General features: G+C 39.2%; 1 gene segment (V, D, J or C); it reads left to right on the forward strand.

Moving 5' to 3' along the window:
- Positions 1-309: 309 nt before the first annotated feature.
- LOC310993889 (Ig kappa-b4 chain C region-like) lies at positions 310-766 on the forward strand. The segment is given in 2 exons: positions 310-313; positions 444-766.
- Positions 767-16877: the final 16111 nt, after the last annotated feature.

A 16877-nucleotide genomic window follows, 5' to 3' on the forward strand; every position in this document is an offset into this window, starting at 1 on the left:
CGTAGTATTAGTACTAGTTTTTGAAATCCTTTTGAAACCTATGATTCACTGTTTCCATTGTTCATTTAAATCGTTTTAAGAGTTTGTTCAATTAGGAGTATTTTCCACTCGAGGAACATTTGATCGTTGTCAGATTATTTGATAAATGTTTGTGTTGCACCTTAAAATCAAACTCACGAAAAATGTATGATTGTTTCCTAAATAAGATTGATGTATTTCTAGAGTAGTTTGATATGTTTCAGGTCAAACTGTATGATGATTGTCTCTGTGCTGATGTGCATGAGAGGCTTCTTGAAGGGAAGTGAAACAATGTGTGAGTGAGTGACTGGTGGAGCAGAAAAACATCTGACAGAAACTCCTTAAAGGACAAAAGCAGCTCTCACACAGTAAAGGTGTCCAAGTGGCTGCTGTTGGATTGACAGTTTATGGTCTGTGTCTCCTAGGTGATACCCGTCCCACCCTGACGGTGCTGCCCCCCTCCAGTGAGGAGCTGCAGCAGCAGGGGAAGGCCACGCTCATGTGCCTGGCCAACAAGGGCTTCCCCTCAGACTGGAGTCTGGTCTGGAAGGTGGACGGCAGCAGCAGCAGCAGCTGGGAGGAGAGCAGGAGCCCCGTGGTGCTGGGGAAGGACGGCCTCTACAGCTGGAGCAGCACCCTGAGGCTCCCTGCAGACCAGTGGAGGAAGCTGGGCTCTGTGACCTGTGAGGCCACCCAGGGCTCCCAGACTCTGGTCTCAGAGACACTGAGGAGAGACCAGTGTCCTTAGTCCTGAGCTGACTCACTGGGACTCTACTAATGGTTTTACTCTGTTCTCTCTAACACTCTCTCTTTTTCTTTCATTATCATGTCCTGTCTTTCTCTCTGATTTGTTTGACAGTTTTTCCTCATGTTTTTAATTTCATTATTACCAGAAAATAAAGATCTGTTTATCAAATAAATTTTGATTCTGTCTTTGTTTTTTAACAACAGATAATGATACTTTCACAGTGATATGAAACACAACTTAACCCTTCAAAAATTGAATTGTCTACAAAAAACATTTTGTGGATTCAAAATGTTTTATTTTTAAATTTTCAATTCAAAAATTCATGATTTTCACTCCCTGATTCAAAACATAGAATTATTAAACTGCTGATTTTCTTTGTTGTTTGACAGAACTCCACCAAATGTTGTACAGGTCTCAGAAATACAAATATAAAGTCAGATATCATCAGTGTAGAAAGATATCCACTAGCTCTGCAGCTCTCCCTCTGTGTCTGTTTTTAACAGGGCTGACATAGATGTCAACAGTGGTATTTGCTTCAATAATTAATTACAATAAAACACTTTGATTACAAAGCTTTTTTCAGTGCGTCTCATTCAAGTAAAACACGTGTTGTCTCTTTTCCAACATCTTGGCTCTAACAGCTGGTTCATGAAACATAGAGTCATAATAAAATACTTATTGACAACAAGCAACTATGTGAATGTCTTCCACATGTGACATCTGACCTTCTCTGCGCTGATGTCAGAACATGTGGATGTAGTAAAAAGATTATTGGCTCTTTTAGATTTTCTCTCTTGAATGGACAAACTGAAACATCAAAATGTTAACGTCAGCGCAGCAGGATTTTACTTACACACATTTAAGATCTGTGCCACAGTTCCTTTTACGATCTGTTTTCAAATGTTTCTTGAATGATTTTGTTCTATCATTAGTTCTTGTAGAGTACTTTGTCCTTGTTCATGTGTGTAAAATCAATTTATATAATTAATAGTTAAACAACAAATTAACAATGATTAGTTGTGGTTGTGATTTGTGACATAATGGTGGATGTGGCAAATTTGACATTTAAATTGTAACATCCTACTTATATGAAAATGTCTTCATTCATATTATTTGGAGTTCAGTTAGGAAATTTTGGAATTTGCCCTTAGAATCTGTTTAAATATATGATCTTTTAATGAGATTTCAAATTTAGTTCAATTTCATAAAATGTTTAAAATATCAACTTTGTGTTCACATTAACTGACAGCTATTATTTGTGTTAATAATTTCTGCTTGTGTTAATCATTTCTGCTTTAATGAAATTGCATCTTACATTTTTGTAATTAGAAACATTTAAGTTGCCATTGTTTTCCTTGATAAATTGAATAGATACAATATTTCTATCGTGGAAAACTTTAAGTGCTCTAGTTTCATTGCAGCTGTTGAGTCAGATCAGTTCCTCTGCAGCTAAGGGAGGTTTTTGTACGACGCTTTTTCACTGTGTGAACGGGTAGCTGTTACTCTGCTGACAGTAATAATCTCCTGCATCTTCAGTCTGAACTCCACTGATGGTCAGAGTGAAGTCAGTGTTAGAATAACTTCCACTGAAACGATCTGAAACTCCAGAATGTCGAGTTGTTGCGTAACGAATCAGGAGTTTAGGAGCTTCTCCAGATTTCTGAAGGTACCAATGGAGGTTATTAGAAATACTTGAGCTGGCTTTACATCTGAGAGAAACAGTCTGACCAAGAACAACAGACTGAGCTCCAGGAGTCTGAGTCAGGATTTCTTCTCCTGATGAACCTGAAAAACATGAACAAGAGGAAAAGAGTTATTGAGACAAATCCATCTTGGAGAAAGATCAACATCCAAACAGAAGAGGATCATTTCTTGAACATGGAGAATAGATGGAAGAAGGTCAATGCTGCTGGTCTCAGTGTTTCTCCATCATAGCAGAACATCATTGTGGTGAACCTGGTTCCATCCTGAAGCAAAGTTTTCAGCAGAGAGTCTCACCCTGAACAAGGAGCCCCAGGGTGGCCAGCAGTAGAGTCACAGACATCATCATTGAGCTGCTGTGGTGTCAGTGGCTGTGAAAGGCCTGGACACACACTGATCAACACTGGCCTCTTAACGGCTGGGAGCAGAGAGGAAGGACACATATGCAAACACACAGAGTCACTCAACTGGAGCTGTCCTCAACACATCATCATGTTGTATCGTGACTGATCATGTTTAAATTAGTACAATATATGACATTTCAGAAAGCCTTAACCTGGGTTTTTCAGGATTTCTAATATTTATTCCATTAATCAGCATGATCAGATTGATCCCAGTCCCTGTTGGAGTCAGTCAGAACATTTCCATAGAGAGCCACTTTGCATCAGCAGCACCATGCTCCAGTGCTCTGGGAGAGTTTATAGTCCTGAGAGTTGAAGACTGGATGACTGACAGCTGTCCTTCATGACAACACAAGACACAGAAATCCTCCTCATCAAAAACATGACTTTGGTCTCCGTCCTCATCTGGACTCTCCTCTGCTGCTGCTTCACAGGTAAAGTCCAGAGAATCCAACTCCTCTATCAACATCTGTCCCTCTGAAATGAAGCCCACAAAACCATGACTCTGTTTTATCTTTCTGTCTCTGTGTCCTCAGAGTCCAGAGGTCAGTACACAGTGACTCAGCCTGGAGCAGTGAGATCTGCTGTAGGAGGCTCAGTCACCATCAGATGTAGAACCAGTCAGGATGTTTACGGCAACATTCGTTTACACTGGTACCAACAGAGAGATGGAGAAAAACCTAAACTCCTCATCTACTACACTTCCAATTGAGCATCAGGGATTCCAGGTCGTTTTTCAGGCAGTGGATCAAACTCTGACTTCACTCTGAGCATCAGTGGAGTCCAGGCTGAAGATGCAGCAGTTTACTACTGTCAGAGTTTTCATGTTATCAACAGTCAGTATGTGTTCACACAGTGAAAAAGCGTCGTACAAAAACCTCCCTCAGTCAAAGTGAACAGAAACTGAACTGACTGCTGCAGCTGGAAGATACTGCAGAGAATGATACAGTTCACTGGACACACACACACACTACTAAATGTCTATAAAATATGATAATTTTATTCTGCGATGTCCATCAATGCCTTCTCTGCTGAAATCAGTAAAAACAATAAACAATATGTAGATCGTAGAAATATGATGCAATATGATGTCTACTGAACCTTTATACTGAAATGAATAAAGTCGGAGACCAGTGTTGAAGTATATTTGGTAACACTATACCAACACAATGGCAAAGACACCGTGCCCACAAGAGAATAATAACTACAGACCAGTTGTGATAACGTCAGTCGTCATCAAATCTTTTGAACGTATTATGTTTGGAGAACTTGGTAGACAGGTCCAACATCTTCTTGATCCCTATCAGTTTGTGTATAGGGATGTACTGGAGTAGTACTGGAGATGCCTTATGTACCATGTCCCATCTCATACTGAAGCACTTAAAAGATACTAAAGCCTTTGCTAGATCAGTTTTTATGGATTTTAGTTCAGCTACAATATGATTCTGCCTCAAGTCCTTTTAACAAAGCTACAACAGATGGAGGTGAATCCCTACTTGGTTAAATTGTATCAGGCCTTTCTTACAGACAGGACACAACAGGTCAAGGTCAATTCAACACTTTCTAATACACAGGAGTTCCCCAAGGCTGTGTCAGCTCGCCTCTCCTTTTCACATTGTATACAAATGAATGCAGGAACCACTACACATAATTATATTAATATGTTTTCTGTCTTTTAACAAGGGACACAGACACTATGGTCTATCAGTCAGAGATAGAGAGAGTAGCGTTGTCTTGTGGGATTTATGGATTATCACTGGGCAATATTACGCATGTTACTGTGTGAGTAGAGGTGTCTGAGTGAGGAAGGGTCTCATGGATGGGCAGGTGGGTGGGGGTTTGTAAATGTGAGTGTTTCTCTCTTGATTGGCGAAGACAAATTTCCCCACTCTATGAGACAATAAAGGCTAATCTTATCGTATCTTATCTTATCTTGTAAAATATATGAAATTATTAGTCTGTGTGTGTGTGTGTGTATCCTCAGTGAACTGTATCAGTCTCTGCAGTATCTTCCAGCTGCAGCAGTCAGTTCAGTTTCAGTTCAGTTTCACTGAGGGAGGTTTTTGTACGACGCTTTTTCACTGTGTGAACGAGTACCGACTGCTGTATAAGAATTCACCCTTGCAATAATAAACTGCTGCATCTTCAGTCTGGACTCCACTGATGCTCAGAGTGAAGTCAGTGTCTCTTCCACCGCCCGTAAAAACGATCTGGAATCCCTGATGCTCGATTGCCGTAGTAAATAAGAAGTTTAGGAGTTCCTCCAGATTTCTGCTGGTACCAGTAGACATCTACCCCATCATCTACCCTGTGACTGGTTCTACAGTTGATGGTGACTGAGCCTCCTACAGCAGATCTCACTGCTCCAGGCTGAGTCACTGTGTATTGACCTCTGGACTCTGAGGACACAGAGACAGAAAGATAAAACAGAGTCATGGTTTTGTGGGCTTCATTTCAGAGGGACAGATGTTGATAGAGGAGTTGGATTCTCTGGACTTTACCTGTGAAGCAGCAGCAGAGGAGAGTCCAGATGAGGACGGAGACCAAAGTCATGTTTTTGATGAGGAGGATTTCTGTGTCTTGTGTTGTCATGAAGGACAGCTGTCAGTCATCCAGTCTTCAACTCTCAGGGCTATAAACTCTCCCAGAGCACTGGAGCATGGTGCTGCTGATGCAAAGTGGCTCTCTATGGAAATGCTCTGACTGACTCCAACAGGGACTGGGATCAATCTGATCATCCTGATTATCAATGGATCAATCAGTTGATGAGTATATTGATCAGTAAGTGCTTTTTAGGTTTTATCTGCTTGAGCTTCTTTAAAGCAGAAGTGAGTGATCCGGTCGTTTTCGCTAATGCTGCGTCGTAAATTACAGCTTCAAGTCACAACTTACGACTTTGTAGCGTTCCAGGCAACCCACTCGTGTTTTTCCGACCTGTTTTACCAGTGAAAGTCACTATAACGGCCACTCGTAACTTCCGACCGGTGAACTCGTACCAGATCGAACTGGTACGACTTCACGGTCGGAAAAATACGAGTTTCCTTGAACGCACCATAGCAGTCCTCGTCGCTATGTCACCACATTCACGGCGTTCCTTGGCTGCACACACAGCCCTGCATGCCGTTCTCTCTCCTCATTGGATAAAAACTGTAGGATACGATAAATGTTTTCTCCTCGGCTCAGAGCAGAGCAGAGTGACTGACAGACCCGTGATTCAGACCAAACACTCTATGTAAGTGATTGCTGTCGGAAGATATAACTATTTAAGACTTATATTAACACAAATATATCACTCACTTCTGCTTTAATACAGATAATATTTTCTCATGTCTTAAAACATTTTTGAAAATGTTGTTTTTTCTTAAAATGAACAAATATTAAAAATTGACGATACATATTGTCCTTTTTATACTGTGTTGTTGTCATTTCTCACATCAGCTGCCAAAACGTTACAAACATACTAATTATGGTGAGTTTGTTTGTTTCAGAGTCAGAGAGCCGTGTCTCCACAGTGAGAGGTTTTTGTACGACGACTCAATGACTTTGTATCACTGTGGTACACGTTCGGTGGAGGAACCAGACTGGATATTGGAAGTAAGTGAATATTTCTTCATGAAATTTAATTTAATTTAATTTGTTAAATCCTAAAATGGCAAAGAGAAGCACATACTTGGCTTTTTGTGATTTTTTGAAAAGTGCAAAAAATTCAGTTTTAGGATCCAAAAATATTTATTCTTAAAAAAAAAAAAATCTGATGACTTCAAATGTTGCAACATAAGAGAATAGATGATGAAGAAACAGATACAAAACATTTATGTCAAAGTTTCATGATAAAATCTTGTAGATAAGAGTAGTTCAGTGTGACAGAGTCAGAGAGCCGTGTCTCTACAGTGAGAGGTTTTTGTACGACGGCTCAATAACTTTGTATCACTGTGGTGGACTTTTGGTGGAGGAACCAGACTGGATGTTGGAAGTAAGTTTCTGCAAAAATACTAAAAAGATGTTTTTCTTTTTTTAGTTTTTAGCAATAAAATCTTTTATTTTATTAACTATATTTTTCATATTTGTGTTTTTATTTCTCCTTCTTAATCATAGAGTTAAATGTAGGGCCTCTTTTCTGAAGTTTTCTTGTTGCATGCCTGCCATGATTGAATTGAAGTTGAACTGTAGAAATGGTCAAACATCATTTATTTTTAATATACTGTATATTTAATATATTGTTTCGTAGTAGTAGTACTAGTTTTTGAAATCATTTTGAAACCTGTGATTCACTGTTTCCATTGTTCATTTAAATAATTTTAAGAGTTTGTTCAATGAGGAGTATTTTCCACTCGGGGAACATTTGATCGTTGTCAGATTATTTGATAAATGTTTGTGTTGCACCTGATAATCAAACTCACGGAAATGTATTAATGTTTCCTAAATGAGCTTCATGTATTTCTAGAGTAGTTTGATGTGTTTCAGGTCAAACTGTATGATGATTGTCTCTGTGCTGATGTGCATGAGAGGCTTCTTGAAGGGAAGTGAAACAATGTGTGAGTGAGTGACTGGTGGAGCAGAAAACATCTGACAGAAACTCCTTAAAGGACAAAACCAGCTCTCACACAGTAAAGGTGTCCAAGTGGCTGCTGTTGGATTGACAGTTTATGGTCTGTGTCTCCTAGGTGATACCCGTCCCACCCTGACGGTGCTGCCCCCCTCCAGTGAGGAGCTGCAGCAGCAGGGGAAGGCCACGCTCATGTGCCTGGCCAACAAGGGCTTCCCCTCAGACTGGAGTCTGGTCTGGAAGGTGGACGGCAGCAGCAGCAGCAGCTGGGAGGAGAGCAGGAGCCCCGTGGTGCTGGGGAAGGACGGCCTCTACAGCTGGAGCAGCACCCTGAGGCTCCCTGCAGACCAGTGGAGGAAGCTGGGCTCTGTGACCTGTGAGGCCACCCAGGCTCCCAGACTCTGGTCTCAGAGACACTGAGGAGAGACCAGTGTCCCCAGTCCTGAGCTGACTCACTGGGACTGTACTACTGGTTTTACTCTGTTCTCTCTAACACTCTCTTTTTCTTTCATTATCATGTTCTGTCTTTCTCTCTGATGTGTTTGAAAGTTTTCTTTCATGTTTGTAATTTCACGATTTCCAGAAAATAAAGATCTGTTCATCAAATACATTTTGATTCTGTCTTTTATTTTTATAACATCATAAGATAATGATGTTTTGTCAGTGTCATGAAACAACACTTGATTATTTCCTTTTTATACCCAAAACATTTGTATGTTCCAAATCCACTTTAAGTGTATGTTTTGTGTTGTGTTGTATGTGATTGTATTGTATTGTATTGTCTAATTGTTTTGATGTATAGGACCCCCTGGAAGACGAGATGATGCATCTCAAGGGTTATCCCTTAATAAATTTGACATGTGTGTGTGTTCTTATTTTTGTATATTTTTCTTCCACTTTTTATATTTTTCAAATAATACATTGGTGCACTTGATATTAAAACAGTACTAGTCAAGTACTTTGTCGATTGACCAACAGAAATGTGCTAAGTCTCTGTATCTTTTGGAGAAATACAGATATAAAGTCAGATATCGTCAGCATAGAGTGATATACACAAAGTCTGCACTCACTCTGCAGCTTTCCCTCTGTTTCTCTTTTTAACAGGGGCCATCATATACTGTAGTTAAACAGTGCTATTTTCTTCAGCATTTGATAAAGTGAAATAATCATCTGCAACAAATTATTCTGTTTCATTTGATGGATATTTGGAGTTTAATGTGGCAGTTCTTAGGTCTTGAATTTTGATTATACACTGTTATTATAATGATTTAATTAATGACAATTTAGGTTTGTTTGACTTTTTCTTTACAATTTATTAATATTGACTGGCAACTACTCATTGTGTTTGAAATGAGAAAATATATGTTGTAAATTTGAACAAAGTGGATGTTTGGTTGAATCTTACTGTTTTCATAAAATTACACCCTGAATACTGAGAATAAAATATAAATTCATTAATTATTACATTTACAAATATTGAAAATAGACTATTTATTTGAGGGAAAACGTTATAACGTATATATGTTGAAGTCAAAACATGTTTGAGTTTCATTGCAGCTGTTGAGTCAGATCAGTTCCTCTGCAGCTGAGGGAGGTTTTTGTACGACGTTGTATCACTGTGTGAACGGTGTGCTGCTACCCTGCTGACAGTAATAAACTCCTGCATCTTCAGTCTGAACTCCACTGATGGTCAGAGTGAAGTCAGTATTAGAATAACTTCCACTGAAACGATCTGAAACTCCAGAATGTCGAGTTGTTGCATAACGAATCAGGAGTTAGGAGCTTCTCCAGATTTCTGAAGGTACCAATGAAGGTAGTTGCTAACACTTGAACTGGCTTTACATCTGAGAGAACAGTCTGACCTAGAACAACAGACTGAGCTCCAGGAGTCTGAGTCAGGATGATTTCTCCTGATGAACCTGAAAAACATCAACAAGAGGAGAAGAGTTATTGAGACAAATCCATCTTGGAGAAAGATCAACATCCAAACAGAAGGGATCATTTCTTGAACATGGAGAATAGATGGAAGAAGGTCAATGCTGCTGGTTTCAGTGTTTCTCCATCATAAGCAGAACATCATTGTGGTGAACCTGGTTCCATCCTGAAGCAAAGTTTCAGCAGAGAGTCTCACCCTGAACAAGGAGCCCAGGGTGGCCAGCAGTAGAGTCACAGACATCATCATTGAGCTGCTGTGGTGTCAGTGGCTGTGAAAGGCCTGGACACACACTGATCAACACTGGCCTCTTAACGGCTGGGAGCAGAGAGGAAGGACACATATGCAAACACACAGAGTCACTCAACTGGAGCTGTCCTCAACACATCATGCTGTGTCCTCCTCACTGCTGGAACAACTCACTCATTCAATCATCCTCATTGATTAAAACTCTGGATATGGTTTCATATAAGAAATTATAAAGTGCAGCCACTGATACTGTTGACTTATACATAACAGCACATGTTCCTCTTATTTTGTCTCACAGGGTTCACCTGTCTGGTATTTTTTTTCTCTCACTTGCTTAATGTTCATCACCTATAAAGAAATTTACTCCTGGAGTTTCCACAAGGCGCCATCTTTAGTCCCCTCTAATTTATATATTTTTTGTTGCTATGATCCATTTTTCTAGCAGTAATCACATATTTGATCAGAGCATCTCAGACATTAGATACCAAAGTTATCAGCAAATTGTGTTCAAAGTTCAATTTAATCCTCTGGTTACACTTTTGAATGTGTCATGTACAGTTTGTGTTGTGTTTCAGACACATTATGTTAATGACAAAGCCAGTGTTTCTGCCACAGAAAACACTTGTGACATTGCAGATGTGAGGCTTCAGTGTGCAGAGACTTTAACATAGTCTGTGACATTGATGTTTCCTTGATATTGAATCAGATGGATGTGTGGACGTCAGTGGAGCTGACTGTGCTTCATGGAGTTGTGATATTAATGGTCTGATTGGGCTTTTTCACTGGAACTATGTGTGTGTCCTCAGTGAAAACTGTATCAGTCTCTGCAGTATCTTCCAGCTGCAGCAGTCAGTTCACTTTCTGTTCTGTTTGACTGAGGAGGTTTTTGTACAACGCTTTTTCACTGTGTGAACACCACTTGCTGTTGATATAGTGTTGACTCTGACAGTAGTAAACTGCTGCATCTTCAGCCTGGACTCCACTGATGCTCAGAGTGAAGTCAGAGTTTGATCCACTGCCTGTAAAACGACCTGGAATCCCTGATGCTCGAGTGGAAGCATAGTAGATGAGGAGTTTAGGTTTTTCTCCATCTCTCTGTTGATACCAGTGTAAATGGTTGTTGCCATCAACATCCTGACTGGTTCTACAGTTGATGGTGACTGAGCCTCCTACAGCAGATCTCACTGCTCCAGGCTGAGTCACTGTGACCTGACCTCTGGACTCTGAGGACACAGAGACAGAAAGATAAAACAGAGTCATGGTTTTGTGGGCTTCATTTCAGAGGGACAGATGTTGATAGAGGAGTTGGATTCTCTGGACTTTACCTGTGAAGCAGCAGCAGAGGAGAGTCCAGATGAGGACGGAGACCAAAGTCATGTTTTTGACGAGGAGGATTTCTGTGTCTTGTGTTGTCATGAAGGACAGCTGTCAGTCATCCAGTCTTCAACTCTCAGGACTATAAACTCTCCCAGAGCACTGGAGCATGGTGCTGCTCATGCAAAGTGGCTCTCTATGGAAATGCTCTGACTGACTCCACCAGGGACTGGGATCAATCTGATCCTGCTGATTATCAATGGATCAATCATTTGATCATAATATTTATCGGAATTTCTCGATACTCATGGTTTATTTTGATATCTGAAAGAATTAGATGTTAACTATAACTACATATTGCCATGTTCATACCTAAAATACATATTGTTGTTTTGAAAGACAACATTTGGACATTTATGAAAAATTCTACTTGATATTTGTGATTAAATGAAACTTCAGCGATTTTTCAGCACATCACAGACAAACTGGAAAACTAATTGTTCTCACTTTAAAATTTTGACAGGGATGTTTAGTTATAATATTGCATGTTGAGAAAATATGTTTATGACTACACATTTTAAAATTAGCGCAGGAACAAAAACAATTCTCACATTTTTCACAGATTTTCTAAAAGGTTACATTTTTCACCAAATCTGTGAAATTATCTACATCACTGTTCTGTTTAATTAAAATAGATTTGGATGAATAGGATCTCATCTCATGAGTTGTAATATGTTATTTATTTCATCATAAATGAGGAAAGTCTTTTCTATTTTTCAGATGATCATTTTTCAGAATCAGTTTAGAACTGACATTTTTCATATTTTTGACATTTCTTGTTTCAACTTTCAATTGATATTTTAGAAATTAAACATTGACACAAAAGAGGAGTTTTGAGTTTTTAATCTTTTGTACTGAAACCAGTCTGTTGTCATGGATCAGCAGTGATGACTGACTGTTCCCATGGTTACTGGGCTGAAAGAGGGAAGTGAAAAAACTGAAGAGAAGTTTCATCCAGTCTGAACAAAGTAGTAGTAGTAACCTCCTCTGCTGCTGTCCACTAGAGGGAGTAAAGTTTAATAAAGTCTCTCTTCTTTCTTTCTATTTTATTTTTATTTCTCATGTTTTGTCTTTCTCTCTGAAGCGTTTGACAGTTTTCTTCCATGGTTGTATTTCCAGAATTTCCAGAAAATAAAGATCTCTTCATCAAATAAGTTTTGATTCTGTCTATGGTGTTTAGAAGAGCAGTGGATAATTATTTTTTTTTACATATTAATTTTTCGTGCGTTCGTTTGTTTTTTACCTAGAGGACTATTAAAATGATTGTTCTGTCGTTTGTCAGACAGAAATCTGCTTTGTGTCTGAATGAAAAGAAACATAAAGTCAGGTATCATCAGAAGATATCCACTAACTTCTTTTAACAGACTGTTATACATTTAAACAGTGCTGTTTGCTTCAATATGTTATGGCAATAAAAAAAATCCTTTGATCACATGAGTTTTTTTTCCATATGTTTACATACACAGTACAGTACACAGTGTACGTTGGGATCATGATACAGGAATAGATAGATATGTAAAAACACTTCTTCTTTTTTTTTTACATCAAGTGCATTATGTCTCTCACATGTGACCTCTGACCTTCTCTATGCTGGTGTTACATGTAGATGCAGTGCAGAGACTTTTGGAATTTCTCTCATTTTCTTTGTGAAATGTGCCTCAGTTACTTTTATTAACTAGTGTCAAATGAAATTAGTTCATATACTTTCAAATCATGACTTCAGTAAATTGTATTTTTTGGACATTTCTAGGTTTCCAAAATAGACAGTAATGGTCAAGATATATAGAACTGACATAATGACATTTTAATTTTGGGAGCAATTTCTTCATTTTAATTTCTATATAGTAAAATTTAGGTTTACAAATGGCGAACTAGATTTCTCATTGAGGAAAATCTTTTGAAAGATGATATGTTAAAATCAAATCTCTCGTGTTATTTCTGTGCAGCTATCAAATCAGCTCCAGATTCACTATTTTCTTCATTCATCTCTTAAATCTTAAAAAGTATTTCAATCAAGGAAAGTGTTTTAGTTTAGCTCCAAGTGATTTAGTTTCAGTGCAGTTGTTTAGTCAGATCAGTTCCTCTGCAGCTGAGGGAGGTTTTTGTACGACGTTGTATCACTGTGAGAACGGGAAGTTGTCACTCTGCTGACAGTAATAAACTCCTGAGTCTTCAGTCTGAACTCCACTGATGGTCAGAGTGAAGTCAGTTCCACCAGATTTACTTCCACTGAAACGTTCAGGGACTCCAGTGTAACGGTATACATCATTATAAATCAAGAGTTCAGGAGTTTCTCCAGATTTCTGAAGGTACCAGTGGAGGTTATAACTAACAGTTGAACTGGCTTTACATCTGAGAGAAACAGTCTGACCTGGAACAACAGACTGAGCTCCAGGAGTCTGAGTCAGGATGGTTTCTCCCGATGAACCTGAAAAACATCAACAAGAGGAGAAGAGTTATTGAGACAAATCCATCTTGGAGAAAGATCAACATCCAAACAGAAGAGGATCATTTCTTGAACATGGAGAATAGATGGAAGAAGGTCAATGCTGCTGGTTTCCGTGTTTCTCCATCATAGCAGAACATCATTGTGGTGAACCTGGTTCCATCCTGAAGCAAAGTTTTCAGCAGAGAGTCTCACCCTGAACAAGGAGCCCCAGGGTGGCCAGCAGTAGAGTCACAGACATCATCATTGAGCTGCTGTGGTGTCAGTGGCTGTGAAAGGCCTGGACACACACTGATCAACACTGGCCTCTTAACGGCTGGGAGCAGAGAGGAAGGACACATATGCAAACACACAGAGTCACTCAACTGGAGCTGTCCTCAACACATCATGCTGTGTCCTCCTCACTGCTGGAACAACTCACTCATTCAATCATCCTCACTGATTAAAACTCTGGATATAGTTTCATATAAGAAATTTTAAAGTGCAGCCACTGATACTGTTGACTTATATATAAACAGCACATGTCCCTCTTATTTTCTCTCACAGTGTTAATCAGTCATCACCAGTCTGGTGATTTTTTTCTCACTTGCTAAATGTTCGTCTGCTATAACCAAATTTACTCCTGGAGTTCCACAAGGCGCCATCCTTGGTCCCCTCTAGTTTATATTCCATTTGCTGCTATGATCCATTTTTCTACCAGTAATAAATATTTGATCAGAATGTGTCAGACATTAGATACCAAAGATCCTCCTGAAACTGTTGATCAGCTGATTGTGTTCAAAGTTCAATTTAATCCTCTGGCAACACTTTTGAATGTGTCATGTACAGTTTGTGTTGTGTTTCAGACACATTATGTTAATGACAAATCCAGTGTTTCTGCCACAGAAAACACTTGTGACATTGCAGATGTGAGGCTTCAGTGTGCAGAGATTTTAACATAGTCTGTGGACATTAATGTTTCCTTAATATTGAATCAGATGGATGTATGGACGTCAGTGGAGCTGACTGTGCTTGATGTAGTGGTGATGTTAATGGTCTGATTGGGCTTTTTCACTGGAACTGTGTGTGTGTCCTCAGTGAACTGTATCAGTCTCTGCAGTATCTTCCAGCTGCAGCAGTCAGTTCAGTTTCTGTTCACTTTGACTGAGGGAGGTTTTTGTACGACGCTTTTTCACTGTGTGAACCTCCATGGACTGTCGTGTAAACTCTGACAGTAGTAAACTGCTGCATCTTCAGCCTGGACTCCACTGATGCTCAGAGTGAAGTCAGAGTTTGATCCACTGCCTGTAAAACGACCTGGAATCCCTGATGCTCGATTGGAAGTAATATAAATGAGGAGTTTAGGTTTTTCTCCATCTCTCTGTTGGTACCAGTGTAAACAGCTTGAGCCATAAACATTCTGACTGACTCTACATCTGATGGTGACTGAGCCTCCTACAGCAGATCTCACTGCTCCAGGCTGAGTCACTGTGACCTGACCTCTGGACTCTGAGGACACAGAGACAGAAAGATAAAACAGAGTCATGGTTTTGTGGGCTTCATTTCAGAGGGACAGATGTTGATAGAGGAGTTGGATTCTCTGGACTTTACCTGTGAAGCAGCAGCAGCAGAGGAGAGTCCAGATGAGGACGGAGACCAAAGTCATGTTTTTGATGAGGAGGATTTCTGTGTCTTGTGTTGTCATGAAGGACAGCTGTCAGTCATCCAGTCTTCAACTCTCAGGACTATAAACTCTCCCAGAGCACTGGAGCATGGTGCTGCTGATGCAAAGTGGCTCTCTATGGAAATGCTCTGACTGACTCCAACAGGGACTGGGACCAATCTCATCATGCTGATTATCAATGGATCAATTAACGATTCATTTGATGAGTGTAAATGAGTTTAGTTAGTTAATAATAATAATAAATTGTTTTGAATGGACAAAGTGAACAGATTCCATCGCAGTCTTTAAATTTAGATATGTAATATTATATAAATATTTCTAAAGAAATCTCTTCTGTTTGTTCATGTCTATTTCTATAAAGATCGAGATGAAACTTGAACACATGAGAGGAACTTTGAACTTATCTTTAGTAGTGAAACCCGTCTGTTGCCATGGTTCAGCAGCGATGCCTGTCCATTGCTATGGTTACTGTGCTAAGGGAGGGAAGTGAAAAACTGAAAAGCGGTTTGAAATGAAGAACATTGAACATTTTCTTTTATATTTTTGTATTGCCACAGCAGCTTAATAAATGCATATGGTCTATAAACCAAGTGAAATCATTGCATTTTACTTGTTTTTGTTGTTTTTTAAATTCTTTTCATCATGCTGGTCCGCTCAATTCCTTAATCAGTAAACAAGTTAAAATTGTGAATAACTGCTTTTATGTCTTGAATGCATTTGGTTGAGTCACTAAGGTCACAGTAGAGCTTTATCAATCAATATTCTTGTAACTTTCCCATGCGTTAGTCAGTGGGGTTGTAAATCAGTGCCGCCCTCTTGTGGCCACATGGCGTTCCTACACAAATCACAAATTAATTTTGACAATATTTGTTTTTCAACAAACATTTGCCCCGCTGCCTCAAAATAATACCTAATGTTTATACTGAACATCTATTTAAAACATCAAATATATTTTTAAAATGAACCTAATGAAGTCCAGTTTGAGAACAGTCTGTTTTTCTGCTGCTGAAATACAAAAGTACTCATGTATCAACCAAGGCGTGATAAAACATTTTTTATTGTTATGTTTATTACATTTCCATTATCATATCTAGGCACTCACAGCACTCAGTTACAGTCCCTGAAAAGTCAGCTTCAAATCTGAAGTGTTTCTTTAGAACATTTATGACCAAACAAGCAACAACCAGAGTTAAAAGAATCAGTCTGGTCATTATTGTTATTAACAAAGAGTTCAAGACTCAAATATCAGATCATCTGCTTGCTGCAACAATTAATCAATTAACAGATGAGTCAAACAGGAAAAAAAAAACTTCTGGTAATTTGACAACAATGAATGTTTCAAGCAAAAGTGCCCATATCAATTGTCCGTTTGTACTGTGGACATCTATGGGGTTTAGTGCGTTGGTTGGACAAAACAAGACATTTGACAAGCTCAACAATAATGAAACTAATCTTTAGTTGTAGCTGTGAATCGTTGTCCCTCTTTGTAAACATACTAATGTCAGAATGTAAATGGAAAACATAAATTAATGGTACATCAAGATCATTTTTAGGGGGCGGGGTGGTCTGTCGACTGGGGGAGAGGGGATATGTAAAGACAAACAACACATTTGAAGCTTGAAGGACTTGTCGGCCAATCAGAGGAAGGTGTCTTTGTAACTTTCTCTGCCTGCTCATCTTCTATCTAGCTCTTCCCTCCTCTTCCTCCTCACTGCTCCGTCTTCTGCTCCTGTCCATCTCGGACAACGCCGTTTTTGAAGAGTGCGAGCAGCGGTCTGCTTTCGTCCCTGCTCTTCAT

Source organism: Trachurus trachurus (assembly GCF_905171665.1).
Source record: "Trachurus trachurus genome assembly, chromosome: 11".
NCBI classification, from domain to species: Eukaryota; Metazoa; Chordata; class Actinopteri; order Carangiformes; family Carangidae; genus Trachurus; species Trachurus trachurus.